Here is a 15,600-nt window from a genome sequence, read left to right on the forward strand (position 1 = left end):
GTGACACGTGTCACCTTTCTCCATTTTGCCCCTCCCTATATATATAGAGGGGGGGTAAATTTCATTTTTTTACATTTCGTTTTCACAGAGCTCTCATAGGCGATTTCCGGCGTATTCCCACCACCATCAGGCGATTTCCGGCCACCACGAGACTCATCCTTTTCCTCGTCAAACTCATCCTGTTCTTCACCGAGTACTTCGCAGATCTTTCAAGGTTAGTTTTCGCCTTTCTTTCTTGTTTTTGTTATCCTCTCGTCACTTTTCTCTTTGTTAGCGGCCGACCTCTTAGTAGGGGTTTGAAGGTTTTATTTAAGATTTTTCCGCCGTTCATCTTTTGTCGGGGCGGACGTCCAATCACGTCTTTTTCTTCATTGTTGGTCACTCCTAAGCCGTGCTTCGTTCACTATGCAGAAGGCATGGCTAGAACCAAGCAAACGGCAGATCCTACGCGCCTGCGCTTGCGGGAAGAAGCATCGACACCCCCTACGGAGAGATATTCTTCCACTGCCTCGGCAGTCGACGAAGAATTTGCCGAACTCTTTCAAGAAATCGACGAGTATGTCGAGGCGGGGGAGCAGGCGGCAAGCTCGTCGGAGGGTACAGCGAGCCAGGCAGTGGGGGAGCCAAGCGTCGCTCCATTGTCAACGGCCGCCGGGGAGCAAGAGGCTGCTCCCCAGCTTGTTAGGCCCAGAGGACGGGAGGAGGCCCAATTGCTTCCGTCAGAGATTCACCCAGACGTGGGCTGGATGCGATGGCTAGACAGGCACGGAGCCAAGATGAGGGATGACCTCTGTGTGGGGGAAGGGTATCAAATGCGCGTGCCGGCCGGTCTGGACTCAACCGTCAGCCTGCTTGCCGAGGGAGAATTCCCTGTGTATGCCGCATCCATCAAACTCGGCATGAGATTCCCTCCACACCCCTTCGTTGTGGAGGTGTTAGATGGTTTTAACATTGGGGTGGCCCAACTGACCCCCAACTCATGGGCGGATATCTTTGGCTATATTGCCAAATGTGCGCTGAACGACGTGGAGCCGTCCTTCAACGCTTTTCTGCATCTGGTCTCCCTCTCTCGTTCCCCCAGCGCCGCCAAAGGGTGGTTTAATCTGAGCAGCCGTGGTACCTACCAGACAGTGGTCGGCAAGCTCAGCAAGTGGCATATGTGGAGAAAGAGGTGGGTCGTGTTTTACACGGACGACCAGGAGATGTATGAGCGGATGAGCCGCTGGAACTGCAACGCCAACTACATGGATCGTGACGAGCCCCTTCCACCCCTTACTGCCGAAGAGTGGGATCAGATAATGGTCCTGTTCAGGGCCATCACTTACCACTTAACAGTGGATAAGAGTTTCCATGTGCCGGCCGAATGGTTGCCGCACATTAGCCAGTTTCGGAACGAGGCCTTTCTAGCGGCCGTAGGCTTAGGATATTCCATGACTCGAGGTTGTATGCCAATTTATGTGCCGCTCTGCCTTGGTCTTATTTATCTTTCTAACTTTGGATTTCTTTTGTTCACAGAGGAAGGAATGAGCAAGCTGTCGGCGGCGGATACCGGGAAGGGCGATATGACCGATTGGATGGCAGACATTTATGAGGCTAAAATGCAGAAAGCCAAGGCCGAGTTGGAGGAGAGGGTGAGTATTCTCTTAGGTTGTTTTTGCAAGTTAAGCTTCCCCCGTCCAGTGTCCACAGTGGACGTCTTTTTAGTGCTCGTCACTTTTTAATGACGGGCCCCTTAGTTAGTGTTTTTCCTGCGGTTGCCAAGGTGCGCCTCGTCACCTTTTAATGACGGGCCCCTTAGTTAGTGTTTCTCTTTACAAGTGACTCGTGGTTGATAGGGTACGCCTCGTCATTTTCGAGACGGGCGTCCTTTTTAATGACGAGCCATTTTTCTATGAGTTCTTGCACTTGATAAGGTACGCCTCGTCATTTTTAAGACGGGCGTCCTTTTTAAATGACGAGCCACTATTTAGTGACTTGTGATTGATAAGGTACGCCTCGTCATTTTGGAGACGGGCGTCCTTTTTTAATGACGAGCCACTATTTAGTGACTTGTGATTGATAAGGTACGCCTCGTCATTTTTGAGACGGGCGTCCTTTTTAATGACGAGCCACTATCTGGTGAGTGACTTGTGATTGATAAGGCACGCTTCGTCATTTTTAAGACGGGCGTCCTTTTTAATGACGAGCCACTATTCTGTGAGTGACTTGTCATTGATAAGGTACGCCTCGTCATTTTGAGGCGGGCGTCCTTTTTAATGACGAGCCACTTTTCTGTGAGTGACTTGTGATTGATAAGGTACGCCTCGTCATTTTTAGATGGGCGTCCTTTTTAATGACGAGCCACTATCTGGTGAGTGACTTGTGATTGATGAGGTACGCCTCGTCATTTTTAAGATGGGCGTCCTTTTTAATGACGAGCCACTATCTGGTGAGTGACTTGTGATTGATAAGGCACGCTTCGTCATTTTTAAGATGGGCGTCCTTTTTAATGACGAGCCACTATCTGGTGAGTGACTTGTGATTGATAAGGCACGCTTCGTCATTTTTAGATGGGCGTCCTTTTTAATGACGAGCCACTATCTGGTGAGTGACTTGTGATTGATGAGGTACGCCTCGTCATTTTTAAGATGGGCGTCCTTTTTAATGACGAGCCACTATCTGGTGAGTGACTTGTGATTGATAAGGCACGCTTCGTCATTTTTAAGATGGGCGTCCTTTTTAATGACGAGCCACTATCTGGGGAGTGACTTGTGATTGATAAGGCACGCTTCGTCATTTTTAAGATGGGCGTCCTTTTTAATGACGAGCCACTATCTGGTGAGTGACTTGTGATTGATAAGGCACGCTTCGTCAATTTTAAGATGGGCGTCCTTTTTAATGACGAGCCACTACATGGTGACTGACTTGTGATTGATGACGAGGCTTAATATTTGACTGTCCTTTACTTTCTTTTTTAGCAAGCTAAGGACGCGGCTAGGGCGTCAGGGAAGAAGAAGGGGACGACTCTGTCCCAGCTGAAGAAGAGAGCTGTGCCAGCTGGCTCGGAGACTCCGAGTACCTTCAAGAAGCCGAAACCCCTACCCCGCCGTCTCGTGAAGAAAGACGAGTCGAAGGTTGCTGAGGGGGGATGCCCTGATGACGAAGAGATGGGCGTGGGCAAGCCGTCTCTGGTGGTGGACTTGGTGTCCAAATCGAGGTCCGGTGGGCATCCGGACGAGCTGGAGGACCCTCTTTCTGGAATCCCGGCCGACGTCCGCTCTCAGATACCTGCGGAGGTGGCCCGCCGAGCTAGGTCTTCGGGCGGTAAGTATTATTCGAACGTCGTTCAGACGTATCGAGCCTCCTCTGGCAGTTCTTCTTACTCTCCGCGTCATCCTAAGGCCGTTGTTTTTCCTATAGCCAAAGACAAAGGGAAGGATGCAGCTGCTGCTGAGGACGAGAACGTACCTGCTACTCCCCACTATTCGTCAAAGGATAGGGTGGCTATATGCCGCAAGGTTTTTAAGGCCGTCCCCGCAGAGTATGTTGCTTCTCTTCCTGGCCGCAAGACTGACGCCCAGTTTGGTGCGATCCAGGCCACTCTTCTAGACGTAAGTCTATTTCCAACTTGCTTGTACTTGTCTTCTCTTTTAGTCATTTACTAACATGTAGCTCCTTTTGCAGTTGTTCTGCCGCATGGAGTTCTGCAAGAGTTGGAAGACCCGCACTGCTGAGGAGCTCAAAGCTCAGGTGGCTGAGTCCACCCACCATGGCGACTATGCGTTCAAATCCATTGAAGAGGTCCGCCTGCAGATGCAGACGACCATAGACCTTCAAGCAAAGGAGGTAGCTGCGTTGAGATCTGACAAGGCCGAGCTGCTTATGAAGATCTTGGCGCAGGATAAAGACATGGTGGCAATGGTCGAGGAGGCCAAGACAGCGGCGGCGGAAATACGGACGCTTCAGGACCAGTTGCGGGAGTACCCTCAGGTCAAAGAGGCGTCTGAGGAGGCCGAGCATCTTCGTGGGGAGCTAGAGACGGCCAGATCGCAAGTTCGCACCTTGCGTGAGCGTCTCCTGGAATCCTATGATCAGGGGGAACAAGCGACCAAGGACGCTGTTAAGCACGCCTGGGAGAGCCACATGTCAGAGTATGATCTTGCGTGGTTCCAGCGGCGAATGGAACATAGTGCCGCTGTGTTGGCTGCTGAACGTCTTGGTTAGCCGCCCCCTGAGTTTGTATCCTCCGATGACGAGGACGATGCGGCCGCTCCCTGATTTGCTTGTGTATTATTCCAGCAAAAATTTATTTAAGTGTTCTCATGCCTAAGGGCAAAAACAATTATTTTGTTATGTTTTGGCGCCGCTGGCGTCTGTACCATCGTGCCTGCTGAGCACTCAACAATTTGTTTTGAATATTTGGCCACCTTTGCACGCCTCTTGCGGGCGTTGTTCTATAAATAGGCTATTTTTGTTCTTTTATCTCGCATTTATTTGTTCTTCATCATTTGATTATTCCTTAGTCTATAGGCTTAATCAATAGGTATGGTAGCCAAGGTGCAACTGAGTGTACACTAAGCACGTTGGTGCCGCAGGCAACTGAGCATGCGCTAGGCACTACTATGGTCGTCTCTTTCTTTGGCGAGTATGTCTATAACGTTATTGATTGACGCGAGTCAATCAATAGGTATGATTGCCGCTAGACATGCTCGTCAAATGGACTGGACGGCCAAATATTCGTGCCGCCGAACTTCTGAGCAAACAACCCTTGTTTCGAAGTTAATCGTGCCGCTGAACTTTTGAGCGAACAACCTTTGTTTCGAAGTTGTTGGTGCCGCTGGCAACTGAGCATGTGCTAGGCCTCACTGTGGTCGTCGCTTTTTTTGGCGAGCGTGTCTATAACGATATTGATTGACGCAAGTCAATCAATAGGTATGATTGCCGCTAGACATGCTCGTCAAATGGACAGGTCGGCCAAACGTGCATGCCGCCGCACTTTTCAGCAAACAACCTGTTTCAAATTATTGGTGCCGCAGGCAACCGATCATCCGCTAGTGTAACATCCCGACCTCTAATTCACTTATTCACTACTACAAAAATAGGCAAAGGGACCTGTCCAAATATGCCTAATAGACCTCCTTTGGACAGGTCTCTATCTCAGAGGTCTCTTTGATAAAGAGACCCCCTCATTAAAGGAGGTCTCTTATTAAGAAAGATGAGACCCTTTATTAGAGAAATGGGGTCTCTTTGTTTATTTTTTTAATATTTTTATATACAGAAAATTCAGACCTCCTATGTCAGATAGGAGATCTCTTTGGGATTTTTTTAATATTTATTTATTATACATGAGAGAGCCCTTTTATAGATAATGGGTCTCTTTTCAATTTTTTTAATTAAAAAAAATATCAACGAGCCATATTTTGGCCTGGAAATTCAGCATTGAACATGCTTGATAATACTATAAATAATTAATACTATTACCGAAATAAAAGTATTTCTTACTTCACATCAACTGTGATCCAAATCCCCACAAAAAAAAATGTGATATCCAAAATACATAAAAACTTGTACACGTTAAGCTGATTCACTAAAAGTAATAATCGGAGTCGCACCATTTAGCTGGTTGTTGCTCCTACTGCCTTCTTCAGAGCAGGGCCACCAATTACACCTTTACCAGGTCCCATACTTGATTCTGAAGCAAAATATATATCATTAAACTGTCAGTAAAAGAAGAGAAACATATAGGGCAAACACATACTTTCATAGTATACTCAACGGATAAAACTAGAACTTTCTGTAACAAGAGTTAACAATAAAAGTAAGCAGCATTTAGAGTTTCATGTTCTATATTTTGACAAGAAGTGGGTTAGAAACCATGGATAATAACTAATCTACACAGTGCAAATTAAGGGACACAGAATACTTGACAACAGTAGCCAGAAAAGGCACAACATTATAGAGAGAAGTATGCATCAGACCATTAATTCAAGAATCTGACATCAATTCTCTTTTACAACAACTTCTAGAGATGAATGGTGCAGTAGGCAAAATATCAGGAAAATATCATATTCACATCAAAATAAGGGTAAAAACTTGTACTTATATAATATGTACTATGGAGTAATTCATCATTAACAAACAAATTCCATCACCATCATACTCCAAATAGAGCTAACCTGATAGCATCTTGACGCTAATACCAAGATCAAAAGCTCTCGCTATCGCGTCTGCACTTTCAGATGTGTGGAATGACACAAATTAATGTCCATGCATCCTCGTAGTTAACCTTCGTCCCATCTCTAACTTCCTAAATGAATTTCTTGGTAATCAACCCAACATGCAGTTGGATTAAGTCTTAATCAAGGAACGAGGCCAGAGTATTACCTGGAATGCTACAGCATGCAAATGCTAAACTCGTTTTGTGAACTTGTCAATGAGAACAAACTCTTATATGTATCTCATTCTTATTATGTGCCAGGTTTAGGATCTACGAACCAATTCAAAGCATTAAGAATATGGGGGAAAAAGGCATTTTAACGCTAGCATTGTGAAACCATTACCTGCTGAGGAACACTATTACAAACTTTGTATATGGGCTTATAAATCGGAGTCAAATCAGATGGCATATTAGTTACGAAGTACTTCCTAAATGCCAGCCAAGCCTGAAATGCAAAATAGATATAACATAAACTGATGTGACACAATATTCCCCAAAAAATAAGCAGAAAACTTTACACATGACATACTAAGGAAATATAGATCAGTCGATATGACAGAGTTGGTCGTCCATTTCGCAATCATATTTGCTACATTTTTCTATGGTATGTACAATAAACCAGCTACATTCATTTCATTCAAACCAAGTATACATGCACATAGAACGAGAGGAGGAAAAGCATGGAAAAAGGACTATAAAATATATTGCCATAACTGTTTAGATATACTTACACAGACAAGGAGCCTTTGTTATGCAAATTGTCTAACTACCTATCGGCCATGGAATCGAAGATAAACTCTTCCCCTCTTCATAAATGACAACCAACATCCAATTATTTATACTTCATAAACAAGGAAAACATTATTTTAAAGGGAAAAATGAGACTGATTCAAAGCATTAAGATAAATAAATAGTATAGATGTACTTACTCTTGACGGATTGGGGCAAGTATATATTTCTTCTTACTTTGCTCGGTAATTGAATGATTCACCTATTTTGTGTGCATGGTGGGACGAAGTTTAACCAGTGTTAGCTTATGAGGACAAAAAATCCAAATTCTTCTTGGACTTTGTTTTTCGTGATCTCGTTTTGCAAAAACCTTAACTAATTCAACAAGTATTAGTTACCTGTATTAATCATATCTAGCTTATGTTAAACAAAGTTTAGAGATCACATTTTTTTTACCTTATCCAGATATCCACACAAGATATATGTATGTATTCCATGTTCAATCATTTCTTAAGATCATCAACAAACACGTAAGCAGTAAAAGAAACATCAATTATTAGAATGGATATCACATACTGCATGATATATTTGGTCCAACTAATTATGTTGTTTACCCTGATGACTTCTCTAATTTCAGGTGATGAACAAAAAGAGTGAAGGTGAAGACAATGTTTCATTTTCAGAAGTTGAGTTGTGGAAAAATAACGAAGAACTTCCCTTGGATTGTCTGAACTAAGCAGTACGAAATTACGAATATCAGAAACTTCAAATTAGTACTTGTCAGAAAATTCAGATTCATCTAGCAATCTGAGTTTCAGATGTTACGGTCATCCTAACTCCTGAGTATCTGATATCCAATTAAATTTCCATGTTCTGCTACTGGAACTACCGCTAATTCTAAAATGGTGATCGCAACCAATTTAATTTCCTGATCCATTCATCTTTGCTAGGTACTTATCATTCTCCTAAAACAACCTCTAACCATTTTTTAACACGTACACACATGTCAAATGAAACTCCGAAAACACACTCATCGCCACAGCCTAATCAAATGGCTTAACCAAACACTCAATTCTTGAGCCGGTTGACCATCAACCTGATGTTTGACAATCTACAACCCACCTGAACACTTGGAGAACTACTTTTTGCTATGCTGAAAGAGTGACAAACCATTGGTGCAATATTGTCATTTTTTTTTATCATATTCCACCATATTTGAAAGCTTTAATCATTCCAACAGGTATCTTGTTTGAGCTAACAAACTACCTAAAAGCTTCTCAGAATTCTGGTTAATTGGGTTGTAAGCTTCTTAGAATTGAAGCTTTAATAGTTAATACAACACGAAAATTGTTGGTGACTGGGTGGAAGACATCTCTGAGATTTTGTAGGAAATGGTTAGAAATTTTTAGCAGTCTAACTTGAGGAGAAATACTCTTAGCCCCACCCCCTCTTTCCCATTGAAAAACAAAGGTCAAGAAATTGAATAGAATATAATAAGCAGCTATTTCATTTGCCTTTTCTGAACCCATCACCCTCCATAAGATTACCGTGAAGCTAAACTTTTTTCCTTACATTTTGTGCTATCTACAGGAAATATCAATACAAACTTATAAAACCGTACAACTTATTTTTTGACATGACTATCTACAGAAAATCTAAAATTACAGTTTAGTCCATGTTTGGTAACAAAACCTCAGGCCTGTTATTTGGTGGCATGAAACAATGATGTGAATTTCAGGACTCTTATTTTGGTGCTTCAACAAGGTGCTCCCAGTTTGGCAAAAGAGTGGCTATGTAAGTCATAGCAGGAGTGATATATTATATTGATTCTTGGAAAGTAAGAAACAATTCTCTATTGCACTTCAGAATCATGCAGATTGATAACATTGTACACCAAATTAAAAAAATCTGTAAAAAGTAGGATAACAATTACACAAAGTAAGAAAATTAGTCACCATGACGAAGCCTGAATTTATAGTTTGTAATGACATACAGTTGGTCTGTTTAAGACCTGGGTGGGCCTGTTTCTGGGTCTCTTAGTCCCTTCTACTGTAAGAGAGTCCTTCCTAGAAGGTTTATCCGAGGGAAAAGGACTTTTAGGTTGTATATCTTGGTTTTTTGATGGAACGAAAAGCTTACTTTCCCAAATTAAAATAAAATAAAAAGAACCAAAGACCCTTATAGTATCATTACCTTTAAGGTTAATGAAGAATGTGTATCCAGCATGTATAATTACGCAATTATGTTACAGAAGATGTCTAATTTTATCTTATTTATGTGGTTTAGACATTTAGTTACTGTATGCTAGATTGCTAGTGTTGCAGTTGTTGGAACCACCTTCAGTATTCTAAATGTTCAGTGATGTTGCATTATTTATGACACATAGGGAAGTGGCCTTCTCTACAGACAGGGAAATTTCTTCCCTTGTGGAAGATTCTTTTCGGCCATACACACAAATGTATACCCCTAGTCTCCTACTTGTACATCTATCCCTATTAAAAAATCAGAATTACAGGTTTTACTCTGTAAATTTCTCAAGCCTTTAATTCCTCAAAGATGATAATTTATTTCATCATTAGTAGAAAAAGATACAGCAGCACTCTAAACAAAATCCTCGAGCACAATAATATTTTCAGATAATGGTCTAGAGTCTTGACTGGTAACTTATCAAAAAACCTAGTAATATAACCCAACAGCAAAGAAAGAAATATAACAGCAACAAATCTCAAACAAAGGATAACATAATAATATTTGCAATGACCCACACCTCTTCTATAACATCTTTTATCAGAGTCTCAACCTTGTTCAAGCTTTCAAACAAGTGTCTCACTCATGCCAAGAAACTCTACAAAAACAGTATTCAACAAACCATGGAGAAACACTTTCACCATGAAACTGGAATTACATGAACATTTAAACACAAAATTGCATCAATTGAAATTTCATAAATTCAAGGGGGAAAAACCCAACTCCATGGTTGAAATTGAAGTTGAAAATTTCAGGAAAAAATCCTAACTTGTAGCATAAATTACAAATTGAATTCAAAAATCGAATAAACCACATGAAATTCAGAAATCCGAAACCAAAAATTAAAGAGAAGAAGAGAGAGATGGGAACAAAAACCTAAATTTGTAGTTCGCTAGAGATTGTGTTGAGGTCGCCGGTGGTAATGAAGTCGTCGACCGTAAAGTATTTCTTCGGTGGTAGATTCGCCGGTGGTGGTGAGTTTGTGATGATTTCGCGAATGATTTCCTTGCCCTACTCGCCTTTATGTCCAGGGAAGAAGAAGAAAAGGGAAAAGACAAAATAGCTAGGGTGAAATTGGGTTATGCGAAAGTTCAGCGCTAGGAAATGAATGAAAATAGAGAGACCTGTTATGTTAATGACAGGTCTTTTGTTATTTTTATATTTAATTTTATATTATTTTATAAAAGAATGGTGGGTCCCTTGATACATAAGAGACCCGTTAACTAACCTAAAGGGTCTGTTGTGTTTTTTTTTAATTTTGTGCCGCAATTAAATGATCTCATTTATGCACTAGAGTCCCGTTAAGTCAGATAACGGGTCTCTTATTTTTTTTCCTCTAATTTAAAGTGGGCCATTTGTCTCATAAGAGAGCCGTTATCTATAATAATAGATCTTTTATATTAAACAGACCTGTTTTGTCGATCAAGGGGTCTTTTCTAAAGGGTCTCTTTGCCCATTTTTGTAGTAGTGATTAAGGAATACTTAGCAGCGGAAACATCCTAATTCGGTCGGGACATTACTGCCGTAACTCCCTCTTGGGAATTACAAGGCAACCATCAATCATAAGCTATTAAACTCCAATATTAACATAATACTCATTTTTAATTCCTTAATAAAAGTACGTAACTTTAATCCAGAATCTTCACTTTACACTTAACATTTACTTAGGTGAACATGGTAATGGTGAAATCCTCGCCACTACTCGTTTCCGTGGTCCCCAGCAGTACCTAAAACGGAAAACAAAACGGTGAGCCGAAGACTCAGTAACGAGTTACCCTAGCATCGTAACATCATTTCAATTCATTTTACTTAATAACACAGGGAGAATAGAATATAGTAAAACATTTAATAAATCATCATTTCAAAAGCATCATTTCGAAACATCATTTCAGTAATATCATTTCAGAAACATCATTTCAGGAACATCATTCATTAGCCTTTTTCCTTTTAATATTATTATTCTGGTCGTCAGGACTTTACAGGAAAACATGGTAGGACGTCTCCTACAAACAGGGGAAGTCAGTGCTTCATAACAGGGGGAGTCAATGCTCCATAACAGGGGAAGTCAGTGCTTCATTTCAGGGGGAACCTTGGTTCCATATCAGGGGAAGCCAGTGCTTCTTATCAGGGGGAACCTTGGTTCCATATTAGGGGAAGCCAGTGCTTCTTATCAGGGGGAGCCTGGGCTCCATATCAGGGGAAGCCAGTGCTTCTTATCAGGGGGAACCTTGGTTCCATATCAGGGGAACTTGACCAGTTCTTAAACTTTCATTTATCATGTTTACATTTCTTTTAGCTGAACATTAGTCAGGAAAATCTCAATCATTCAGGGTGGTTCGATAAAACCATTAAATCTCGTTATTTCATAAAATCATTCTTTCAGGAATAATAATTCGTTAAATCAATACTTTGCATAAAGCTGCATTATCATAAAATAATTCAATCAAATCATGCTTGTAATCCCGCAAATCATAAAACATCATTATAAAACATCAATCATTCATAACATCATTCATAAATACATTTCGAAGGGATTGCGGGTACTAGCAATAACCGTTACCTCAAATGTGGTTTTACCCTTCCTGTTCGATGGATCGTTCTTCCTGAGCCCCGAGTCCAATTTCTTTCAAAATATTAAATTATCGAATTAGTATTAAATCGACATATAATTCTAAAATCAATATTTTATAAATCATAGTTTTATAAGTAACAAATTTATAAATAACGAATTTTAATAAAATATAATTTCGAAATTTAACGAAAATATTTTTATTAATCGGACTTTCAATCAAAACATACTTATTTATTCACAAAACTTTTTTCATGAATATTATTTAAAATTCCATTTTTTTGTAAACTAAAGCTAGTAATTTACTTTAGTAAAATCGATAATCAAACCTGAAAAGTAAAAATGATTTATTAGTGAATAATCATATCATAAAAAGATAATATTAAAACATCAATATGACTAAATTAAAAATCTGAAATCAACCATTAAATTTTAACTCACCCAAAAGCCCAACTAAATGGCCCAACTTTTTAGAATTGGGTTTGAGGAAAGAAAAATCAAGATTTCACTTTGAAATCTGATTTTTGGTTTCCTGAGAATGGAAACACGAAGCAGGGGGGGCGAAACAGAGAAGGGCACGGGGAGGAAGGAGAGGAGGGAGCAGGGCGGCCAAGGGCTCGGCGTCGCCGGGTTGCGCCGTCTAAGGCGACGGTGGTGGTGGTTTGCGGCGGAAGAGCACGAGGGGAGGAGGGAAAGACACGAACGGGGGAGAAAAACAGGGGAGGGGGTGCGAACCGAGGAGGAGATCGGGGAGGGGATCTTGAGGGAGGAAGTGAGGGGTTCTGGGCAGCGGCTCGCCTGGGTTTGGGGCGGATATTAATGAAGGTGGTTGGAGTGTGGTGGTGTGGCGTCGGTGGTGGTGTGCAGCGGAGCAAGAAAGATGGGGGCAGGGGATGTGCGTGGTGGTGGTGTTCTGAAACTGGAACGAAGGTGATGCTGAAGAACACTATGTTCATCAATGGTGAAATTTTGGAATTTGATTTTCCAGACTCTGAACAAAGGAGCTATTATAGAAATGAGATTGAATAATTTATGCAATTGATGTTTTAATTTGCAAGAAATATAGATGACAAATGTAAGAGAATAGGAAAAAGGGAGGTGATGACTAATGAAAGCTAGTAATTTAGGGAAGTGAATCAGCAAAGCTAGAGATCTTAGATATAATACATGGCAAGCACCATGGCTTCCATTTGCCCAAGTTACACGACAGAGAAGAGGAGAAAAGAAGGGTTGACTTGGTTTCAATGGGTCAAAAGGGAATTCGGTAAATATTTATATTGTTGCAAAATTTTCAGAATTTCTATTGCTATTTTTGGATGAAAATAGAATCATTAAAATTAATTTCCAGAATAATTCTTTTATAAAGTTCTAATAAAATAAATTTAGTTTTCGAATAAAATTAGTCGTTGATAAGAACGTTTTTGAAATTATTAAAATCTTTTATATATATTACGAAATATAATTTAAAATTTAAAAGGTAACTTAAGCTCGTAAATATGAAATTAAATTATAAAATCTGACAAATAATAAATCGTGTAACGATATTAAAACTTAATCGCAATAAAACTTCGTTAATTAAAATAAAGTTTGAAATTAGGATTTAAAACGGTTTTAAGCTAAATAAAAATAATTTAGTATAATTAATCAAGCTTTAAAAATTCGGGGTATTACATTCTTACCCCCTTAGAAAAAGTTTCGTCCTCGAAACTTGAAAATTTGATTTATAAAATGTTTGTTGAAAATTGTAGACGCTCGAATAAAAGTATGTTGTTTTATTTTAAAACCAAGATCTCACAATTTCAATTCTGACAATGTCTAGCCTTCATTCCGCCATCATCTTTTAGGAATCCGCTTCAACTCGAGACCTAGAATCGAAGAGTAAAGAATACAAAAGGGGCAAAATTATATATAAATCCTTAATCGTCATTAAGGTCAATTACATTCCGCCATCGTCTTTCGTATCTCTACTTTACTTCATAAAATAGGATCGAGGAGCAAAGACCATAAAAGGGCAAACTTGTTAGCTTAGACTAGGCTCTCATTTTACTTTGTGATATCTTGTTTGAAAATATTTTCTACCGAAAACAGTAACTTTTAATGCAATTTAAATTATAATTCTGAAAATATACGTATATGTAGTGAAAATAAATATTTATCAACCAATTTCAATACTCGAATAATTTGTAAAAGTCATTTATTATATCAATCTTGTACTCTGAGCTCAGGGGAACTTCCATCGGAGACGGCATCCATGTATAACAATTTGATCACCAGTACAATCATGTCATATCAGCATAAACATAACTCATATCATAGAGACATAATTTATGTGAAAATTTCAAATTCAACATGAGCATAACATTCATAATCATTTGATCTAACACACGAGCATGGTTGACCATAACATAATCATTCATAGAAAACATAGTAATTCATACATCATATCGTTTGTGGGAGAATAATTAGAGATATTTCGCTTTCATTCTCTATTGGTCTCTTGTTGCTGGAATCTTGTCGTTGAATTGACTCCCGTCATTCGATTCGTTTCGTTTTCGATTTCTGGTCTTTTCTTCTACGTCACACAACTTTGTTGACTACGTTCGTTGCGGGGGTTCGAGTCCATTCGCATGACAAGAACTACATCATTAGACGTACGACTTCGTTACTTATCCTTTAAGTCGACAAACCTCGGATTTTGCGGATAATGTTAAACCATCAAGCATGCCTTTATCATAAACAATCTAACTTCTTGAAACTTAGTTCAGACTACCTGGTTCTATAGGCTTGTCATTTCGTCGATTTTCTTTTCTTAACTCCATTGCATTCCTCAATCATTCATAATTCTTTTCGGATTTCATAACATTCATTGGTATCATCAACCTGATACACAAATTAATTCTCGATAACTTATTGTGGTAAGATCCTCAAAGCTTTATATGTAAACTCAAATTCATCTTTTCGATCATCATAACATTTTGCAAAACCTTAAATTCTCTCACTTAGCTTTCTTTATGGAGATTATCAAGCATCCTTTCAGATAAATACATAAAAACAATCCTTACAAATGATGCGGAAAAGTAAACTAGGAATCGATTTCAATCATAACTTCAATGCTTTAAACCTCGATTTACTTGTTTGACTCGCCACTTACAAAATAAAAACTCATGCTCTTTCGATACTCTATCATTCAATCCCTTTTTGATAACTAATTCTTGAGAACTCCTTTTTATAAAATCCTCAAGATCTTATTCTTGTTTCAACTCAAACGAGTCTTTTACCATAACTCACAGGGTCCATAACATTCATGTATAACTTCTTAGCTTCCTTAATAGCGGCATATCAATCATCTTTCAGATACTAGACTTTTGTACTTATAAACACCAAAACATCCATCGGAACGGTAACCCAAGAATCACTTTTATTCATAACTTTAACACTTTAAACTTAACTTAATTAGTGATCAACCACTCATGAAATACAACCTTATGCTCGCTTGGTGCTCTTACCATTTATACTATCCTTAAAGATTTCATAACCATAAAAATTCCTCAAAACGATTCATATCCACAAAATCTTGAGTTCGAGCTGTGCTTACCTTAACTTCTTCCAAGAAAACAGTAATGCTTAAACTTTGCCTTGTCTGGCTAGGGTAGAAAACTTATGACATGTGACGAAAAATATGAAATCAAGGGAAGTTCGGTTAAAATAATATAAGCTTTGTCGTCATCTTCGTCTTTCATCATGTAAGCTCTTGCATATGTCGTGATCGTGTCGGATTATGATTAACCCTAGAATTGTTGTTGTTTCGTTCATGATTGGTCAAGGTTGACGAAATGCTCTTTCCCTCCACGTGACATTA

At 39.6% G+C, this 15,600-nt stretch overlaps 1 long non-coding RNA gene across 2 annotated transcripts; it reads right to left on the bottom strand.

Annotated features, from left to right (window-relative positions):
• Positions 1–5,410: 5,410 nt before the first annotated feature.
• LOC130467006 (uncharacterized) lies at positions 5,411–10,794 on the bottom strand. 2 transcript variants are annotated; one of them, XR_008927165.1, is made up of 7 exons: positions 10,049–10,784; positions 7,126–7,187; positions 6,928–7,002; positions 6,540–6,641; positions 6,364–6,466; positions 6,156–6,286; positions 5,411–5,671 (listed from the first exon to the last, which is right to left on the bottom strand). It is a non-coding gene; the product is annotated as an uncharacterized lncRNA (long non-coding RNA). The 2 variants fall into 2 exon arrangements; XR_008927164.1 differs by having other exon boundaries at positions 6,156–6,466; positions 10,049–10,794.
• Positions 10,795–15,600: the final 4,806 nt, after the last annotated feature.

Source organism: Spinacia oleracea, chromosome 2 (assembly GCF_020520425.1).
Source record: "Spinacia oleracea cultivar Varoflay chromosome 2, BTI_SOV_V1, whole genome shotgun sequence".
Taxonomy (NCBI): Eukaryota; Viridiplantae; Streptophyta; class Magnoliopsida; order Caryophyllales; family Amaranthaceae; genus Spinacia; species Spinacia oleracea.